Source organism: Physeter macrocephalus, chromosome 16, assembly GCF_002837175.3.
Source record: "Physeter macrocephalus isolate SW-GA chromosome 16, ASM283717v5, whole genome shotgun sequence".
Lineage (NCBI taxonomy): Eukaryota > Metazoa > Chordata > Mammalia > Artiodactyla > Physeteridae > Physeter > Physeter macrocephalus.
This window is the reverse complement of record NC_041229.1, coordinates 37457093-37462545: the sequence shown is the minus strand read 5'-3', so window position 1 is coordinate 37462545 and position 5453 is coordinate 37457093. Positions and strand designations below refer to the sequence as shown.

Here is a 5453-nt window from a genome sequence, read left to right as displayed (position 1 = left end):
CGCGCAGGCTCAGCGGCCATGGCTCACGGGCCCAGCCGCTCCGCGGCATGTGGGATCTTCCCGGACCGGGGCACGAACCCGCGTCCCCTGCATTGGCAGGCGGACTCTCAACCACTGCGCCACCAGGGAAGCCCCAAATCTGATTCTTCAACATTCAATAGGTTTGAATTTCGCAACTACTCTGTGGTAGGCATAAGTTATGCCTCTGTTTTAAAACAACCTGTACACTTTTCTCCACAACTTTCTATTGTCCTCAGGATGAATTTCTAACCTCCTTTATAATGGTGTTTAAGGCTCCTCATGATCTGGCCCCTGCTTACCACCCCAGTCTCATCTCTCCTCTCCTGACTTTGCACTCCACAGTCCAGCCACACTGAACTACTTGGAATCTTCCAAAAGATCTCAGCCTCTGCCTGGAAGCCCTTTTCTCTTTCCCCTCACTGTCTCCTAGTCTTCCTTGAGGTAGGCACTTAGATAATACCTCCTCCAGAAAGCTTTTTCTGGTTCCCAAGGCTACACTAAGTGCTTCATCTCTTGTTCTCAGAATACCTTACAGTGACTTCTATCAGAAACCTTATAACATTACATTATAATCACTTATTTCTTTCAATTACTTATGAAGAGGGATTGTGTTTGGTCATTATTGGTAAATTATTGATGTTCCATACATGTTTTCTGAAAGAAAAAATCATGTGGAAAATTGTTGATAAAATTCTTATAAGTGACTCTTATCTGCATGATTCCCTGGGATATAGGTCAGTCCAGCCTCTGTCAAAAGTGCTTCTGTTGAATCCCCTTCCACAGTTTTAACCCATGGAGCAGCTGAGAGTGAATTCTCTGAACTGTTGTCAGGTCCATGGGCAAATGTCTTAAGGGCAGACTTGGTATAGATGAAGGTGGAAGGGCTAGCTTCTGTTTCTACCTTCTGAGGAGGAGGGGGGGATGTGTTGCGGACAAATCCTCAGAACAGAAGAAAGGATGATGGGTCAATGGTATAATTCCGCTGCTCATTTCTTCAGCAAAAATGTTGTGGGTGCCAACCACAGAGGAGACATGTTAGGGACTGGAGTATAAGGGTGAACAAGATGGACACAATCCCTGCCTTCAAGTGGCTCACTGCTTCATTGAGGAAGACACACAAGAACAAAGAGATATGAGGGGTGATAGCTGTTGAAAGAGAGGAAGTAGAGGCAGCTAGCAGAGAATACAGAATGGGAGCTTATCCAGATTGGGAGGCCAGGGAAACCTTCTGGAAGAAATTGTTTAGCTGAGACTGAGAAAGCATAGGGTTAGGTTAGCCAGGCAGAGTAGAGCGGGAGAATGTTCCAGAAAGAAGGAACGGCATGTTTGAAGAGCTGAGGGTGAAAGCGTGGTAGTTTTCAGGACTTCTTTTGGAGGGAGCTGGAGGGCACAGTGTATGGGAGTCTGCGGGGCACAGACAGGTGATAGCGTGCGTGGGGCTAAGGGAAGAATAAAGCTGAGAATAGAAACCAATCCATCTGGAGGGCTTGGCAGGAGTCAGGTCACACAAAGCCATGGAGCGAGCTGGATTTCATTATGAGAAAATGAGGATCACTTAAGGGGCTTAGGCAGGTGACAGACATGGTTAAATTCCTGTTTTAGAATGCTCACTCCACTGGCAGGTTGGCAAGATGGCAAGGACTCAGGCCGGTCAGCAAGCACTTGATGCGACAGGGGCAATGTTTTTCCCATGGGTGTGTCCATGCAGGCTTCATTCACCTGTGCCAGAGGCTTGCGGGACACAGAGACGGGGCTGCCAGCTCATCAGGCTCTCCCCAACATGCATCCTTTTCCAGGAAAAGTGTCTTCACCCTTGTTGCCAATAACAACTCCAGTGGCTAAATGTCCTCGGCACCCCTTTCCAGGCCTGCCATAAAACAGGTCTCAAAGGAGTTCAGGGAAAAGAGGTGAGTTCAAAATTGGTCTGTAGGGAAAGGGTAAAAGAAGAGCGGGGACAGCCAAGGGAAGGGGGTACTGGACAAAGACCCAGAGACATAAAGTCGAGATGTGAGCCAAAGACAAGAACATGAGGTCCACACGCTCTTGTGTTCACCCACACAGGCGTGTGGGCTACAAGACGTAGGGCCAGAACAAGCTCCCTGTTTATGAAGTTCATGTTTCCTAAAGGTGGAGCTGAACTTAAGCTCCTGTGAAAAGCAAACTGGAAAATGCCAGTGATTCAGGGTGGAGGGAATTAGCAGCAGAAAGAAAGGGAAACAGGTCAACCACCCCCATTCTTTCATCCTCAAGGACCTTGAAACTTGATTTTGCAGGATGCACAGGTGTGTAGTCACTGGCCTCCCTTTATTCTGCTCTACTCCATTTACTGCTTGGAGAATAAGGTGCCACTTTATTGTTCAGATTCATTGCATAAAATGCAAATATTCATCCAGAGTTGTCTAATTAGCATCCGGAGAGCTGCCTGGGCTCTGTGTGTGTGTGTGTGTGTGTGTGTGTGTGTGTGTGTGTGTGTAAGTTGGGTCTTCCCTGCTTGCAACACAATGTAAAAGAGTAAGATGATTCACTCATGTTACATCGCTCTGATTCTAGAAGTCTAAATATTTGTGTGGTCTTTTGTTTCGAACCTAGAACTTCTTTTGGTAAACACTTTCTGAATCTCAAGTCTCTGTGCCTGACTTTAATTAACCATTAATATGAACACTTACTGATTAGCACACTGGCTAAATGGGTTTTTGCTTCCTTTTGATTTCACAAAAAGACCCCACCGCCCCCCTCCACCGAACTGATACCAACTGACATCTGATTAGAAAAGGCAAAACTAATTGGAATGGGTGCAAAGGGGATTGTTTGAGTCACTTACATTAATGCACATTACAGTTAAGTATCTGTCATATTTTCCATTAACCCTCTTGCATTTCCCTCTCCAGGATCAAATCTATTTCTTAACCTCATACCCCTCTTTTCCCTAGTTAGAAACTTGGTATTCAACAGGCTAAATTACCCACTAATGCTTTAAATGCACAGCTCTTATGGACGGATGCAAGGCATGGACAAAGACCTTGGAATGAATGGAATGAGAATAACAGAAGCCATTCCCCTAACTGTGGATTTAAACCCTGTGGATTATGATTCCAAGGCTAACATGTTCTTCTTGTTATTGTGTTTACTTCTTTACTGAGGGATACAGGAATTAATTGTTGCTTTACACCAATTCAGTCTATCGTGAACTGAGCTATTGCATACTAGGATGATAAAATGAAATAGAAATGAAAGTGGAATATCTAGCAAGAAGAGTTCTATTCTATAAAAGGTTAAAGTAACATGTTCAAAGTTGAACTTGAAAACTTAGGGGAAAAGCCCAGATGATTTGGGCTCAATTACTACATAAAGTGGATTTAAGCAAAGGACAATGTAGTATGCATACCCAATGGGAATCCAATAGTATTAGGGACAGATGTCTCCTTCTAATCAAAGGCTCATTGAGGAGAGGAACCATGACTTCCTGATCTTTTGATGGATGCAAGGAGGGTTCTTTGGATCATTTAATCTTTTAGTCTTCAATTCCTGGCACATTGTAAGTGCTCAATAAATTCTCATCATATGAATGAATGAATGCAAAAATTATGGTTTTACCCTATTGTGAACCTCTAACAGTGACCATAAACAGGTTCTAAAATCTTGATGGATGATGTTAAAGAAAAAGAGAGTGAATGAATTTCCTTTATCACTTAAAAAAATATAACAAAGACTTTGGATTTTTTGCTTTAAAAACTAAATCACATATCCACTCCCTTGGGTTTTTTCCATTTTTATCATGGATCAGAGGTACCAGGAAGCCCAGCAGCAAATTAGCCTGGCAACAGAAGCAAGAATAAGTCTGCAATATGATGAAAATAGCTCAATTTGAAAACATTTTCGGATTATTTATAATCTAAAAAAACTTTTAAAAAATTTTATTTTTCCCTTACTACATCACATCTTCATCTTTGTTCTCAGTTGTAGTATCAGTATCCAGAACTCAACAAATAGAGCAAGCACTCAACAAATACTTTTTGCATGAATGAATACAAGCTATTGCTAGAGTGAAGAATGGATCAGTACTCAGGTTAGCCTGGAATCTTTAGTTCCTGGCTCCAAGTTGGGCAGACTAGGAGACTAGCGATCTGTGGACTGAGATAAGGCAACTGCATCAGAACTGGCTTAAATTTTGCCTTAGGTAGAAAAAAACTGGGAATGTGGACAAGAGTGAAATTTCAAACAGACATCACAAAAAAGGCTCTGTTAGCACAACCCAGACCACCTGTATCTATTTCTTTAACCTAGGCAGCATAGTAGTTATCAGCACTGGGCCAGTGCTGACTGCAACTCTGAGCAAGTTATTTAAGCCCTCTAAGCCTCGGTGTCCTCATCTATTAAAAAAGCGTTGATAATATCTACCGTTTGGGTTATTTATATATGGCACAGAGTTGGTATTCATGTTAAAATGAACAAACCAAAGAACACTAACAAGACACAAGCAAAATCCCTCCTGCTAATTTTGCCAGTCAAGAGTCTTCAGTACAAGATGACATGATACTATACACAGGAAATCTTAAAGATACTACCAGAAAACTATTAGAGCTAATCAATGAATTTGGTAAAGTAGCAGGATACAACATTAATGCACAGAAATCTCTTGCATTCCTATATAAACCTACCTAAGGAGACAAAAGACCTGTATGCAGAAAACTATAAGACACTGATGAAAAAAATTAAAGATGATACAAACAGATGGAGAGATATACCATGTTCTTAGATTGGAAGAATCAACGTGAAAATGACTATACTACCCAAAGCAATCTACAAATTCAGTGCAATCCCTATCAAGCTACCAATGGCATTTTTCACAGAACTAGAACAAAAAGTTTTACAATTTGTATGGAAACACAAAAGACCCAGAATAGGCAAAGCAATCTTGAGAAAGAAAAACGGAGCTGGAGGACTCAGGCTCCTGGACTTCAGACTATACTACAAAGCTACAGTAATCAAGACAGTATGGTACTGTCACAAAAACAGAAATATAGATCAACGGAACAGGATAGAAAGCCCAGAGGTAACCAATGACTATACTACCCAAAGCAATCTACAAATTCAGTGCAATCCCTATCAAGCTACCAATGGCATTTTTCACCAAACTAAAACAAAAAGTCTTACAATTTGTATGGAAACACAAAAGACCCAGAATAGCCAAAGCAATCTTGAGAAAGAAAAATGGAGCTGGAGGAATCAGGCTCTTGGACTTCAGACTATGCTACAAAGCTACAGTAATCAAGACAGTATGGTACTGTCACAAAAACAGAAATATAGATCAACGGAACAGGATAGAAAGCCCAGAGGTAACCCCACACACATATGGTCACCTTATCTTTGACAAAGGAGGCAAGAATATACAATGGAGAAAAGACAGCCTCTTCAATAAGTGGTGCTGGGAA

General features: G+C 41.9%; 1 protein-coding gene across 1 annotated transcript in view; it reads right to left on the bottom strand.

Annotated features, from left to right (window-relative positions):
* Positions 1-5453, bottom strand: part of MAML2 (mastermind like transcriptional coactivator 2) — a 367048-nt gene that overhangs the window by 111960 nt on the left and 249635 nt on the right. The window lies entirely within an intron of this gene.